Source organism: Mustela nigripes, chromosome 2 (assembly GCF_022355385.1).
Source record: "Mustela nigripes isolate SB6536 chromosome 2, MUSNIG.SB6536, whole genome shotgun sequence".
Lineage (NCBI taxonomy): Eukaryota > Metazoa > Chordata > Mammalia > Carnivora > Mustelidae > Mustela > Mustela nigripes.
In genome coordinates, this window is record NC_081558.1 from 162,820,776 (window position 1) to 162,836,570 (window position 15,795).

General features: G+C 37.5%; 1 pseudogene; it reads left to right on the plus strand.

The window, feature by feature from the left end:
* Positions 1–6,704: 6,704 nt before the first annotated feature.
* LOC132010207 (large ribosomal subunit protein uL4-like) lies at positions 6,705–7,965 on the plus strand (annotated as a pseudogene).
* Positions 7,966–15,795: the final 7,830 nt, after the last annotated feature.

Below are 15,795 nucleotides of genomic sequence, written 5' to 3' on the forward strand. Positions count from 1 at the left end.
AAGAAATTGAAAAGACAAGCCACAAACCAGGAGAAAATACAAACACGTATCTTATAAAATATTTATATCTAGAACATATAAAGAGTTCTTAAGCCCAACAACAAGAAGATTAAAAAATTGTCAAGAAATATTAGGTAAAATATTTGAACCCATACTTCAATAAAGAAAAAATTTAGTAAGCACAAGAAGGATACCCTATGGTATTAACTGGATGATTAAAATTAAAACTTAAATCAAATATCACTAGATTTTCACTAGAATAGTTATATCAAAAGCCCAACAAATATCAAGCTTTGGTCAGAATGAGAAGCAAATGGAATTCTCATATACTGCTGGTGCAAAAGCAAAATAGACACTTCCACTTTTAGCCATTTTGGAAAACAGTCTTAGTTGTTTTTGTTACGGTAAGTATTGTTGCTATAAGTATACACTTACCATATGACCCAGCAATTCCACTTCTAGAAATTTACCCAAGAGAAATGAAAACATATGTCCACACAAAGACTACTTTATAGCAGGTTGATTCATAAGCACCAAAAACTGCCAAGAATTCAACAATCAACTTGTGAGTAGATAAATGAATAGTGGTATGTCCATACAAAGAGATACTACTCAGCTATATAAAGAAACTACTGATACATCAAAGAGTACAGATGAATTTCAAAAGCATTATGCTATGAGAAAGAAGCCAGAAACAAAAGACTTCATATTCTATAGACCTATTCTTAAGAAATTCTTAAAAGGGCAGGGTGTAGATACGGAAAGCAGACAGGTGATGGCCAAGGGTTGAAGGTGGAGACTGATTGAAAGGGCTCATGAAAAAGAATGTTTTGGGCACCTGCACCTCAATGTTTATGCAGCAATGTCCACAAGAGCCAAACTATGGAAAAAACACAGATGTACATTGACAGATGAGTGGATAAAGATGATGTGATACACACACACACACACACACACACACACACAGGAATATTACGTAGAAATGGCAAGAAATCTTGCCATTTGCAAAGATGTGGATGTAACTAGAGGATATTATGATAAGTGAAATAAGTCAATCAGAAAAAGATTATTATCTTACACTTTCAATGAAATGTAGATTTTAAGAAACAAGGCAAAGGATCATAGGGGAAGTAGGGGAAAAAATGAAACAAGATGAAACAAAGGAGACAAAACCATACAAGGCTCTTAATCTTAGGAAACAAATTGATGGTTGCTGGAGGGGCAAGGAGTGGGAAAATGGGGTGGTTGTGTGATGGACATTGGGGAGGGTATTTGTTGTGGTGAGCGCTGTGTGTTGTGTAAAACTGATGAATCACAGACCTGTACCCTTGAAACAAATAATACATTATATGTTGATAATAATGTTAATAATTAAAAAAATAAAAAATTTAAGAAAAGAACTCTTTGGGACTATGAAAATATTCTACATAATGATGGTGGCTACCCAACTATACATATGTGTTAAAAATCACTGAGGTGTACACTTAAATGAATTTTAACTTATGCAAATTACACCTCAATAAACTGACACCCCAAAAAGTCTCTTTAGTCTATCATAACACAGCAGATTTGTTGAAGAGCTACATCATACAGAGTCATAAGCCTAAGCAAGATTACTTTTGCATCTTCTTCACTCACCTATAATTTTTTGCCAGGGTATTTGCTTGCCTACGTATTGTTTCCAGTACCATTTTATTATCACATGAATTACTATCAAGTATTTTATGATGAAGGACTTTTGCTTTAAAACACATGTTTCAGAGTACCTGGGTGGCTCAGTGGGTTAAGCCTCAGCCTTTGGCTCAGGTCATGATCTCAGAGTCCTGGGATTGAGTCTTACATCAGGTTCTCTGCTCAGCTGGGAGCCAGCTTCCCTCCCCCTTCTGCCTGCCTCTCTGCCTAATTGTGATCTCTCTCTCTGTCAAATACATAAATAAAATCTTTAAAAAAATAAAAGAAATAAAAATAAAACACATGTTTCATTGAATCACATACACTAGATTCTGTGAAGGTGAAATACTGTTTTTGCACTGCCAACATTCAATCAGCATATTGATTGAATGGTGAAGGTGCGTTTTTGATTTATAGGATGTTGAAGTCATTTCATCCCTTTAGGACACCCATTGGTGGTGATAGTTTATCCAAGTGGCTGCTGCCCAGATGAATTTAACAAGATCCTAAATGCTTACAATTCATCTTGATTCATTATTTTATGCTTGTGTATAAAAATTTGCCTGCTAAGCTTATTTCATCCAAAAATTCACATTTCAGATGAGGGGAGGTCTGAAAGCCAGATGCTTGTTTCCTGCCTTTTCTTACTTACCCATGTCCACATTTATGAAAATGCCAACAGAGTCTGGACCACACAGTATCTTAAAAATTGACTTTTAGAGAATTGATTGAACTCTGAAACTAAATAAAATAGTTTCTCATTCCCTTTTACAAATAAAGGCTTCTGAAGTGATGTGGATAAAAGAGAGAACATGTTTCAAAGTTCAGCATGGAAAATAAGAATTATAAGAAAATAACAAGGATTATGTGGTGCTTTCTGCTTAAATAATGTCTTTTTTATACATTATCTCAGATCAAACCAAACCACAAGAGGATCAGCATGACTTGAGATTAACTCCCGAGGAATATTTTTTCCCTTGATTATAGAACATTTCTAAAAAGTTTCCTAACACCTGCTCATTCCTGAGACACCGCAGCACAATACACACCTCACTGCACAGATGACAGGTGTCATTCATTTAAAACCTTCACATATCACCTCCGTACATGGAATGCAAAGAGAATGATCAGATCTCTCTGGTTGTTAGTGAAAACACACTTTTAAAGCGCTTTTTAAAAATCTATTAAAGTCTTGTCATTTTCTAATATAACCAAGTTCCTACTGTTTCAGAACAACTAATATCTCAAAGTGAAACATTTTTGGCACAGCCAAATCTAGAGTATACTTGGAGGCTCTACTCCCTGGATTTCTTCCAGGAGGAAAGTCAATTTGCCTGACTAAAAATAATGAAAAGCCACTGAGCACACAGACACATATTTTAGGAAAGTCAGCTCTAGGATGAATAATGAAGTAGGAAAAGTCGCCATTGGGGAGGCACAAAAGGAGATATGGGTGTGCACCTCAAGAACCTGGAAATAAGATAAATTTCAAAGAATTAAATTAATAACACTTCTCATTTTCATAACATAGCAGTAAGCAAAAAGATTACATAATGTAGAATTTTAATCAAGGTAGTCATTTGTTTTATCCTTTTTTCCTGCTTTTAAAAATATTCAGGTATCATACAGAAATATGTACAGTATAATAAAAGGACAATAGATAAATAAATGTTGAGACTCCTGGTATTAGGCTGGAGAACTAGCACACAAATCTACCTTTGCTTTCTCCCCACACTCTACTTAAATAATAGAATAGAGTCTTTAAGGCATAAGAACAGAAGATGGAAGTTATAGCAGCAAAATTCTGGAAGAGATGGGCTAGTGATAATGACAAAAACTACCTGGTGAATGGAATCCAAAAGTAGTAGGGGAGAGTGCCAACAATAAATCTTATTTATTCAATAGAACAGCAGTTGCTAGACCTTCTACCACTATGTGCAAGGTCTGAAGAGTCTTCTTCATAGAATCTGACTAGTTAAGAGGAAAAATCTGGAAGATATGAAAATCTGTGATTGATCCAAAAAAAAAAAAAAAAACCACCCTAGCCATATCCCCCTACAGTAAAATCATGGTACATAAGCCCTAACTCCATCCTTAGACCAAAAAGCACAAATAATATGATTAAAATGGGCAGAGGACAAAAACAGACACTTTTGCAAACAAGACATACAGACAGCCAACAGACACATAGAAAGATGTTAACATCACTCATCACCAGGGAAATGCATGTCAGAACCACAATAAGGTATCACTTTATACCTGTCAGAGTGGCTAGAATCAAAAGGACAAATAGTAAGTGTTGGCAAGGATATGGAGAAAAAAGAATCCTCAGGTACTGTTGGTAGGAATGCAAATTGGAGCAGTTACTGTGGAAAACGGTATGGAGGGTCCTCAAAAAAATTAAAAATAGAATTATCAGGGGCACCTGGGTGGCTCTGTCATTAAGCATCTTCCTTCAGCTCAGGTCATGATTCCAGGGTCCTGGGATCAGAGTCCTGCACCAGGCTTCTTGCTCAGTGGGGAGCCTGCTTCCCCTTCTCCCACTCCCTGTGCTTGTATTCCCTCTCTCATTCTCTGTCAAATAAATAAAATCTTTAAAAAAAAATAGAATTGCCATATGATTCAGTAATTCTACTACTGGGTATTTACTCCCCCCAAAAATGAAAACTCTAATTTGAAAAGAGAGATGCACTGATATATTTATTGCAGCATTATTTACAATAGCCAAAATATGGGAACAACCTAAGTATTTATCCATAAATGAATGGATAATGAAGGTGTGGTATTTGTACACAATGGAATATTTCTCAGCCATAAAAAGAATGAGATCTCGCCAGTTGGAACAACATGGATGGATCTAGAGGATACAATAGTAAATAAAATAAGTCAGTCAGAGAAAGGCAAATACAATATGATTTCACTCATATGTGGGATTTAAGAAACAAACAAATGAACAAACGGGAAAAAAAAGAGCCAAAACCAAAACAGACTTTTAACTATGGAGAATAAAGAGCTGGTCGTCAGACAGGTGGGTGAGGGGATGGATGAAATAGAATAAAACGATTAAGAGTACCTTTATTATGATGAGCACTGAGTAATGTATAAAAATGTATCATTATATTGTACATACAAAACTAATTTAATAATGTATGTTTACTATAGTACAATTTAAAAAAAAAGAAAGAAAGAAAAAACTCAGGCACCTGAGTGGCTCAGTCGGTAAAGCAACTGACTCCCTTTTTTTTTTTTTTTCAAATATTTTATTTATTTGAGAAAGAGGGAGAGCAAGAGCAAGAATGTATGAGCAGAGGAGAGAGGCAGAGGGAGAGGGAGAAGCAGACTCCCTGCTAAGCAGGGAACCCGATGTGGGACTCGAACCCAGGATCCTGAGTTCTCGACCTGAGCTGAAAGCATTTGCTTAACTGACTGAGCCACCCTGGCATCCCTAAACGACTGACTCTTGATATTGTCTCAGGTCATGATATCAGGATTATGAGATCAAGCCCCGCATCGGGTTCTGCCCTCAGCATGGAGTCTGCTTAAGATACTCTCTCTCCCTCTCCCTCTGCCCCCGCCACTTGCATGCACACATGCTCTGTCTCTCTAAAATAAATAAATACAATAAAAAATATTTTAAAAACCCCAACATCTGAGTAAATCCCCTAAAGAAAAATATAATAACTTTGGGGAAAAAAAGACTTATACAAAGAGAAGAAAATGTAAAAATCATTAGTATACTCAGGATATGAATAATCTATTGCATCCATAAAGACAGAAAAGGCACTGTCAGGAGAATTCCAAAAACAAAAAAAAGGAAAAAAATAAAAGAGACCTCTTTTCAATAAATTACATGAGATAGTCAACCCTTTATCATAAAATTGGCTTTGTGTTAGATGATTTTGTACAACTGTGGGCTAATATGTTATGAACATGTTTAAGGCAGGCTAGGGTAAGCTATGATGTTCAGTAGGTTAGTGTACTAAATGTTCTTTTTTTTTTTAAGATTATTTACTTATTTATTTGAAAGAGAGTATGCACAAGAGGGAGGAGCAGGGAGAGAGGGAGAAGCAGATTCCCCTCTGATCAGGGAGCTGGACTTGGGGCTCCATCCCAGAATCCTGAGGTCACGACCTGAGCCAAAGGCAGATGTTTAACTCACTGAGCCAACCAGATGCCCCTTAAATGCCTTTTGATTACAGTATTTTAACTTCCAATGGATTTATCAAGTCATATTCATCATTAAACTGAGGAAGATCTGTCAAGTATATCCAGCCAGACCAAAAATTGAAAGCGAAGGTAAAGACCAATTTGGACATGCAGGATGTTTAAAGTTTACCTTCCCCTCCTCCTCTTTCTCAGGAATCTATAGAAGGATAAACTTCACTAAAATGAAGATGTAAGCCAAGAAAGAGGAAGATATATTAAGGAAAAATTGCATACCTTCTAGAGAGACCAAAAGAATTCCCAGGTGATTGTGAAGACCATGCCTTCAGCTGTGCCTCAGTAAAGAAGGAAAACAATCCAGATTAGAGTAGGGTAGAAAGTTCTTCAGGAAGAGATTTCTTCACAAGACAAAACTGACAGAACACTTGATGTATTTCAACATCTTGAGAGGATAATTGTATGACCTTTAGGGAAAATGTAAAACTATGCACAGAAAGCAAAATGATCAAGATTCACTACATGGCTCACTGTCAATTGTTTTGAGCCCTATCAAGAGGATGTGGGCTGGGACATGGCACTTGTGCACTGGAAAGTGGGAGTGATGAAATTCAGCTCAATCTGAAAATTCTTTAGCGGAAAGTCAATAGGTCCTGCCTGAAATCAACAAACCAAGAAGCAGCAATAAAGCATGTTATTTAGAGACACAGAAATACATCCCAAAATAATCCTCCAAAAATGAAAGTATGGGTGAAAGTAGACTGCTGGTTTTTACAACAAATTTTATAAGAACTATTTGTCTCTTTGAAATCAGTATATGTATAACTTTGGTAAAAATGTTTTGAGGAGCATCACCCTCTCTTCTCCCCTTGATGGCGTGTGCTCATTCATTGACATCTGTGTACTCTGAAAAGGGGGAGTCATCTGACAAAAATGTTACTTTGCCTGCTGTGTTTAAGGCTCCCATTTGACCTGATATTATGAACTTTGTTCATACCAACTTGCGCAAAAACAACAGCCAGACATACACTGTCAGTGAACTAGCAGTTCATCAAATCAGTGTTCAGTCTTGGGGTATTGGCAGATCGGTGGCTTGAATTCCTAGAGTTTGAGGCAGTGGGACTCACCATTTCGGCCAGGGTGCTCTTGGAAATATGTGTCATGGGGGCCGCATGTTTGTACCACCAAAACCCAGTGCTGTTGAATCGTAGAGTGAATATAACCAGAAGCCATATGCCATGTACTCTGCCCTGGCTGCCTCAGCCTTACCAGTGCCGGTCATGTCTAATGATCATCATAATGATGAAGCTCCTGAACTTCCTTTGGTGGTTGACAATAAAGGTGAAGGCTACAAGAATACCAAGGCTGTTTTGTTTTGAAAGAAACTTAAAGCCTGGAATTATATCAAAAAGGTCTACGCCTCTCAGCAAATGAGAGCTGTCAAGGGCAAAATGAGAAACCATCATTCTGTCCAGTGCAGGGGACCCTGCATCATCTACAATGAAGACAATGGTATCATCAAGGCCTTCAGAAACATCCCAGGCATTACTTGACTTAATGCAGGCAAACTGAACATTTTGAAACTTGCTCCTAGTGGGCAAATGGGACGTTTCTACATTTGGACTGAAAATGCTTTCCACAAGCTAGGCAATCTATATGGAACTTGGCATAAGACTGCCTCCTTCAAGAGTAACTACAGCTTTACCACAGATAAGGTATTAACACAGACCTTAGCAGAATCTTGAAAAGTCCAGGGATCCAAAGAACCCTCTGAGCACTACCCAAGAAGATTCATCACAGGGACCTGAAGAAGAATCCACTGAAGAACCTGAGAATCATGTGGAAGCTAAACCCATATGCAAAAACTCTGTGCCAGAATACCATTCTTTGCCAGACCAAAATCACAAACTCCAGATGGATAAGGCAGCAGCAGCATTAGAAGCCAAATATGATCAGAAGGGGTTTCTAGGCAAGAAGCCTGTGGTATGGAAGACAAAGAAGAAGGCTGCTGGTGTGAAGAAGCAGAAGAAGCCTTTGGTGGGAAAAAAGGCTGCAATTACCAAGAAACCAGCAGATGACAAGATGCCTGCAAGAAAGAAACCTACCACAGAAGGCAAGAAGCCTGCTGCCTAAAAACTTACATTTGTTTATTCTATAGAAGTCAAATCATTTTGGACAGCTAATTTTGAATAAAGATCTGATTAAAGACTGAAAAAAATGTTTTAAAAGAGCAATATAGTGGGGCGCCTGGGTGGCTCAGTGGGTTAAGCCGCTGCCTTCTGCTCAGGTCATGATCTCAGGGTCCTGGGATCGAGTCCCGCATCGGGCTCTCTGCTCGGCAGGGAGCCTGCTTCCCTCTCTCTCTCTCTCTCTCTCTGCCTGCCTCTCCATCTACTTGTGATTTCTCTCTGTCAAATAAATAAATAAAATCTTTTAAAAAAAATTAAAAATAAAAGAGCAATATAGAGACTATGGACTCTGAACAAATTGAGGGTTTCAGAGGTGAGGAAGGTGGGGGTAAAGGGTTGACCTGGCGACGGGTATTAAGGAGGGCATGTATTGCATGGAGCACTGGGTGTTATATGCAAACAACGAATCCTGGAACACTACATCAAAAACTAATGATGTACTGTATGGTGACTAACTAACATTAGAGAAAAAAAGACTTGCACAAATAGATTAAAAAAATTTTTTAAAAGAGCAATATAACAAGTGGTTAGTTATGGAGATTATAAATATACAGCAGTAAAACATAAAAGAGCACCAACTTCCTAATGTGATGTGAATATTGGTAGCATAAGGTGAATTTTTCAATAACATGATCCATGGAATTAGTAAGTACATATCTCAAAAATTTCAGATAGAAGTGAAAATGACATTGTCAAATCTCCAGTAGCTTAAGACCTAAAGTGAACACCATTACACTCCACTACTTTGACATAATAAAGTGGAAACTATGAGAGGTAGCTTTTTGCAAGTTGCTTACATTTATTATAGAATTAGATAACAAAACAAAAAGATTCTATTTAAAATCACCCAATCCAAGGTGCACGGGTGGCTCAGTGGGTTAAGCCTCTGCCTTCAGCTCAGGTCATGATCTCAGGGTCTTGGGATTGACTCCCGCATCAGGCTCTCTGCTCAGTGGGGATCCTGCTTCTCCCAACCCCCACCCTCTGCCTGCCTCTCTACCTACTTGTGACCTCTGTCTGTCAAATAAATAAATAAAATCTTTTTAAAAAAATTAAAAAAATAAAATTACCCATCATAACTAAACTTTCCTATTAATATACTCAACAGGGGGTGCCTGGGTGGCTCAAACAGGTAAGGGTCCAACTGTTAGTTTCAGCTCAGGTCAAGATCTCAGGGTCCTAGGATCGAGCCCCACATCAGGCTCCTCACTCAGCACTGAACCTGCTTGTCCCTCACCCTCTGCTCCTCTCCTTCTCCCTATCTCTCTCAGTAAAAAGTAAAATCTTTTTTCAAAAAAATATACTCAGCATGCCCACACATATTTCTTGGAGTAATGCTAGAAGGACTCACAGATGGTGTCTGTAACAATCCATCTTTCAATTGTGCTTTTCCAAGTAGTTGCTAGACTTTGACTATGAATTGGATCTGGTACAAGCCTGTAACCTTCAAGCATTATGAAAGTGGAGGGACAGCATATACACCTGCCACAAGGGCAACCAGTGACACTGAGTTATAAAGTTCAGGGCACTATACTTAAGAACTTTCATATGCTGATCTTACATATAATTATTGGATATTTCATCTCTGCTACCCACACCAATATGTCTATAGGTTTCAAGTGGATATAAATTAATTATGTTGATCTTGAGAAGATGTGGCATCCTTCACCGAATGTTGACAAATCTATGGACTGAGAAAGACAGCTGAGAGGCAAGAATCAAGCCACCTTAAAGCTAGGCTGAGAAGGACACCAAACCTGGCTTTGGTGTCTTCTCATCTAGTAAGAACTAGATTTAGATTTCTTTGGCCTATTTGGAAAATTGTTCACACTTTGGACTTTTTTTGGAAAATTGCCTGTTGATCATAAAGACACTGATGGCAAAGATGCATGTGAGTAATTTGAACTACTCTTCTTAAAACATGAGTCAAATAAATCAGTATTTCTAAATGAATAAATTATATATTACTTTAAAAACATATAAATAAATAAAAATATGACATATTAAGTTTAAGAGAAGAGAATGCTTGGGAAAAGAAAGGAAGCCAGAGTAAAAGCTAGGGGCCCCAAAGTGCAATCCACAAGATCTTTCCAGATCATTTGGTGGTCCTCTTCAAGGAGACATTATGGGATACTGAGAATGACTATGTCATATGACACTCCTACAATAAATACAACAGTGAGTTCAATGATTTGCTGGACGTAGTCTGATGGTAAATACCAAAGGGTAGGTTAAATCAAAATAGTATTATGAAAATCCAAACAATCTAGCCTGTATTCACAGTTCTCTGATGATTTGTCACAAGAAGGAGTGTGTGTACTGAACACTGCTTAGCACTAAGATTAGAAAAATCCAGGTTCTCATCCTAGGTCAGCTATTTATAAGATGTATGTTCCTGGGCAACTTGGCCATGATAAAATTCTATGATTTGGTTATCTTACTCTGAATTAACTTAATGAGATAACTCTTTATATCCAGCAGAAATAAGTTCCATGAGTAGGTGGGAGGATAATGGTGGCTGAGATGAAGGAGTCATAGGAGGACCGTGAGGTTTAGGAGAACAATGGTATGTATATCACTTTGCTTGGGCTGCCATGACAAAATATCACACATTGGATCTCTTAAACAATAGAAATTAATCTTCTCACAGCTCTCGAGGCTGGAAGTCTAAAATCAAAGTGCCAACCAGATTGGTTTCCTTTGAGGTCTCTCTTCTTGGATGGTCTCTCATCTTGCAGATGGTCACCTTTTTCTGCCTCTTCAAATTCCTGGATACATAATCCCCTTATGTTTCTTCTCAGGTGTCCAAATTTTCTCTTCTTATATGGACACAAGTTAAATTCTATTAAGGCCCACTCTAATGGCCACATTTTAACTTAAACACTTCTTAAAAGATCCTATCTCTATAGTCATATTTTGAGGTACTGAGAGTTAAGACTTCAATATATGAATTTGATGGGTACACAATTCAGTCTGCAAAAACTGGAAAGAAGACAAACCAGAGCATGATAAAAATGCAATGAATTAGAGATGAGAAGACACCAAAGCCAGGTTTGGTGTCCTTCTCAGCCTAGCTTTAAGGTGGCTTGATTCTTGCCTCTCAGCTGTCTTCCTAAGAGCTCAGAGAGAGTCTGAAAGTGAAGAAAAAAAAAATCCTTGGCCTCATCCTCCAACCCCAAAGAGTGTGGGATGATGAATCAAGGAGGTGAATGGAAGAAGAGGATGTGAGCCAGCTATACTGTAACTCTCAAGAACCCTGGAGTTGAGTGGGAAGTTCACGCTGAGACACAGGACAAACCCTTTACCTCTTCACCTTGCAGTTCATCATGGAGAAGGTCCTCCTCTCTTTTTGTTCTTCACCAGCCCCCCAAGCCAGCTATGGTGGCCCTCTAGAGCTATTCATGAAGGGAAACCATACATGGACATATAAATTATATAATGCTGAAGACATCCTTGGGTCCACAGACTTAGTGCACATCACTATACTCTTTCCTATTACTTTATGCTATATGAAAAATGTCATCTTTTAATTTTCAGCATAAAACTATTCAGAAATTAAGTTGCTTTAGGTTCTAATCTAGTCTAAGGGGCAAAATATGTTCCTGCTTCCAATGGCAGTTAAGACATATATTATATATTATAGTAAAAAATATGTAGCACCCACTTTGACACCAAAGCATTTTAGCATTTGCTGAATTTCAGGCTGCTGAGATATTTCCGCTGGAAAATTTTGCCACCTTCCATTGTCCTATGATATTCATATCAGGTAAAATGGAATGGTTATGACACTCCCAAAATTTTTTGCAGTGAAAACTTATGGGAGAATAGTATTCTAATTACAGTAATTTGCCACTAATGTTTAAAATAATTTCACATATAAAATCCATAAAATTGAGAAATATGTCTCTGAGATATGCAAATGTTTTGATTGGTTTTTCAAAGTGATTAGTCTGTAGCAGCATAATTAGACATGAGCAAAGAAGATGATCCATGCAGGTGAATTGTTTGACTTCCAGTTAATATATTTGTGTCAAATTCTATTACTATTAAATTGTTCACATTTATTTTTTGAGAGTACCAAGTCTCCTCTGTCTCACTTTTACATATTTTGTCTCTGACACCCAAGTTTCCTGTTGTAAGATATGTGTACAGTGATTTACAGTTGCAACAAACTGAACAATCTTCAGCCATCAGCCATCATATTTTATTCCCATATTACAAAGTGGTTTTTGTGCTTCAGAAAATATTCAGCAGAAATTCACTATAAGACTTCTCACCTGTGGCCAAACTCAAGTGACTGAATCCAGCTATAAAATGTACTCCTAATTCTCTCTCTCCCCCTAATTTTTATTCCCATTGCCATGACTCTAATTTGGGTGCTCATTAGCCCATTCCTGAATTATTCCAGAAACTTCCTCACCGAGTTCCTTCGTTCAGGGTCTACTCAATCCCTGTACTGATTTGTCTTGTACTCAACAACACATTAATCCTGCTATAGCACTACTGTTATCACAGTACTCCCATCTACTACTTTGTTTTCTCAAAAACATGCACATTGAATTTCAAAATAGAATACAGAGTCTATACTCTGTATTCAAGGCCCTCTTTTATGGACTGCATGCTTTTCCCCCTTGCCCCCCACACAGAATTTATGTTGAAATCTAAGTCTCCCGAGTAATAGTGTTTAGAGATGCGTCCTTTAAGAAGTAATTGAGTCACAAAGGTGGAGCCCTCATCATAGGATTAGTGATATAAGATTAAAAGATATAAGAGAGCTTTCCTCTCTCTGCCGTCTGCCATGTGAAGATACAATGAGAAGATGGCCATCCTCAAGCCAGGAAGCAGACTCTCACCAGATACCAAATACACCAGCTATTAATGGACTTTCCATCATCTACAACTACAAAAAATAAATGTTGGTTAAGCCACTCACTCTATGACATTTTGTTAATAGCAACCTGAGCTAAGACACCCTCCAAAAATGATATTCCAATCCAACTTTTTAGTTGCCCACACCACACCCTAATTTCACATCTATCTCTGTACTGAAACCTGAATATACAGTAATTATAATCCACATCTTTCCTCATTTGTCTATCTACCTAGAAAATTCTCTTATTCTTATTACCTATCCTACACTTTTTGATTTTATCCCATCTTCTAAAATTTTAGCCCATCTTCTAAACAAAAAAGATGGGATAAAATCAGTAATTAATCATTCCAGGCTACAGTGATCTCCCCAAGTAATCTCTGATCTCTTATTACATTTAATTGCTATATTAAAAAAGCACTGGGGCACCTGGGTGGCTCAGTGGGTTAAAGCCTCTGCCTTCAGCTCAGGTCATGATCCCAGGGTCCTGGGATCGAGCCCCGCATCGGGCTCTCTGCTGAGCGGAGAGCCTGCTTCCTCCTCTCTCTCTGCCTGCCTCTCTGCCTACTTGTGATCTCTGTCTCTCAAATAAATAAATAAAATCTTATAAAAAGAAAAAAAAAGCACTTAAGGGGTGCCTGGGTGGCTCAGTGGGTTAAGCTTCTGCCATCGGCTCAGGTCATGATCTCAGGGTCCTGGGATCGAGTCCCGTATCGGGCTCTCTGCTCAGCGGGGAGCCTGCTTCCTCCTCTCTTTCTGCCTGCCTCTCTACCTGCTTGTGATCTCTGTCTGTCAAATAAATAAATAAAATATTTTTTTAAAAAGCACTTAAATGTAGAATCAGGTTACATTTTGTGTAAGTGCATTTTTCTAACAAAACTATATTTGTTTCAATGGGAGAAAAGTGTTTTACTTCTCATTTGATTTATCCAACATGTTTCAGATTATTAGTCACATAGTAGAGATACATATAGACATAGATATCCAGATACAAAGGAGATAAGTACTTACTTAATTCATCACATTAGTCAATTATATGTTCATTATATTACTATCAATAAGATTTCCTCACATTTATGATTGCTTATTAGTTCTGTGATCTTGGGCAAGTTGCTAAACCACTCCAACTCAGTTTCTTCATCTGTAAAATGGAAATGATAATAGTCTCTCCCAAATTGGTTCACCGTGAGGATTAAATAAATTAAAAACACTTGGAAAAATACCTAGCATGTAGAAAGGATTCAATAAGTGTTTTATCACAACCATCATCATCATCATCAACATCTTTACCTTCTTCTTCAACATCTCATCAGATAGATGTGTCTACTCATGGACCCATACTTTCATTCAGTCTGTCGGTTAGCAAATATTTGTGTTCCTTGTAGCCCATGTAGCTTATTTCTAATGCAGTCATTTTGAAACATTGCACTTCAGAGCCCCTCCATGATCATCATGGAGGAAGTTGGGGGAACAAGAAAGCCTATCTCCAAGCCACCTTAGACCTAAGTCAACCAGAGCAGCAAAGCTTTTGTCTGAATTACAAATGAACAATAGATATAAGCCTAGAAACCAAGGTTCTGATATATAAATCCAACCACAAATGTTATTGCCTTCATGAGCTCTGGTGCTCCCAAGCTTGTAGTTTTTCTGCTGTCCACTCTTTTATAAATGGTGTTACCTAAACCTCCATGCACAGGTTTACAAAGGATTACATACTACAACTTTACTTTCCCCAAAAGTCCCACTACTTTTCCTCTATCTCCTTATTCCAGGTTTCATGGTCTGCTCTGCAGTAAGTAAAATAAAGTAGTAGAATAATAGAGTTAATTACTGGAAAGCAAGAGTCAGCAAGATGAAGTCATTTTATAGCCAATTAATTAAAAATATTTATTGAGCGCTCTTTATACGTCAGATATTGTTTTCAAAATCAGTTTTAAAGATAGTATCTCAGAGGTATCTCTCATCCTATTTACCCATATGTTCTTCAAACAAATATGGGAAATGTGCCTCTTTAGTATTATTTGGAAATTAAACATAAAATACTTTGATTTTAAAAAAATCACAAAATGATAAATTTAATAAGTGTTATTATGTATTATCAATCTATGCAGTTGCTTTATTTACCACAAATTCCTCCTTCCAGCTCTTGTGGAAGTTAGGCTGCAGGTCAGTGTTCATAGTAAGTCTGTTGCTTTGCTTTGCTTTGCTTTCGTAGACAACAGTGCAGAAAAGTCCACCTCCAATATTCATGCAATTACAAGAGTACCCATGCATTTTCAAACTGCACACCCTGAAGAATTTGGGCATCTTCTTGCTATGTGCATAATTAAAGACAATGACTAATAAATAAGTAAAATACATATTTTTCAATATGTTATGCGATGCTCTATTAATGATATAAATATAGCTTTAATCTCCCCATTGTCTCACTTTTTGAAAGGTCTCCTTTCTATAATAAATCATTTCATATATGGTTTGAAGGAGCCATTTAATTGATTTGCTACCATAAGATAGTAAGTCTGATGCTAAAACCACCTAGGAATGCAGTTATCTCATCTTTGAATTAAATTGTGCAAATAAATAAATAAATTTTGCAAAATTTTTAGCTCATACCTATTTGATTAATGACAAAAACTACACCCATTTTGATTTATATTGGATCTAGAAACAAAAATTAAAAAGGCTTTTCCATCAAATTAACTAATAAGTCTATATAAGCAATTAACCAGTCATCTTCCATCCTCAAGGCCTCAGCAGGAAAAGCACCTTCCTTACTATACTGAAACAAGAAACTTTTCACAGGGCACCTGGGTGGCTCAGTTGGTTGAACGTCTGCCTTTGGTTCAGATTATGATTCTCAGGTCCTGGGATGGAGCCCCGCATTGGGCTTCCTGCTCAGCGGGA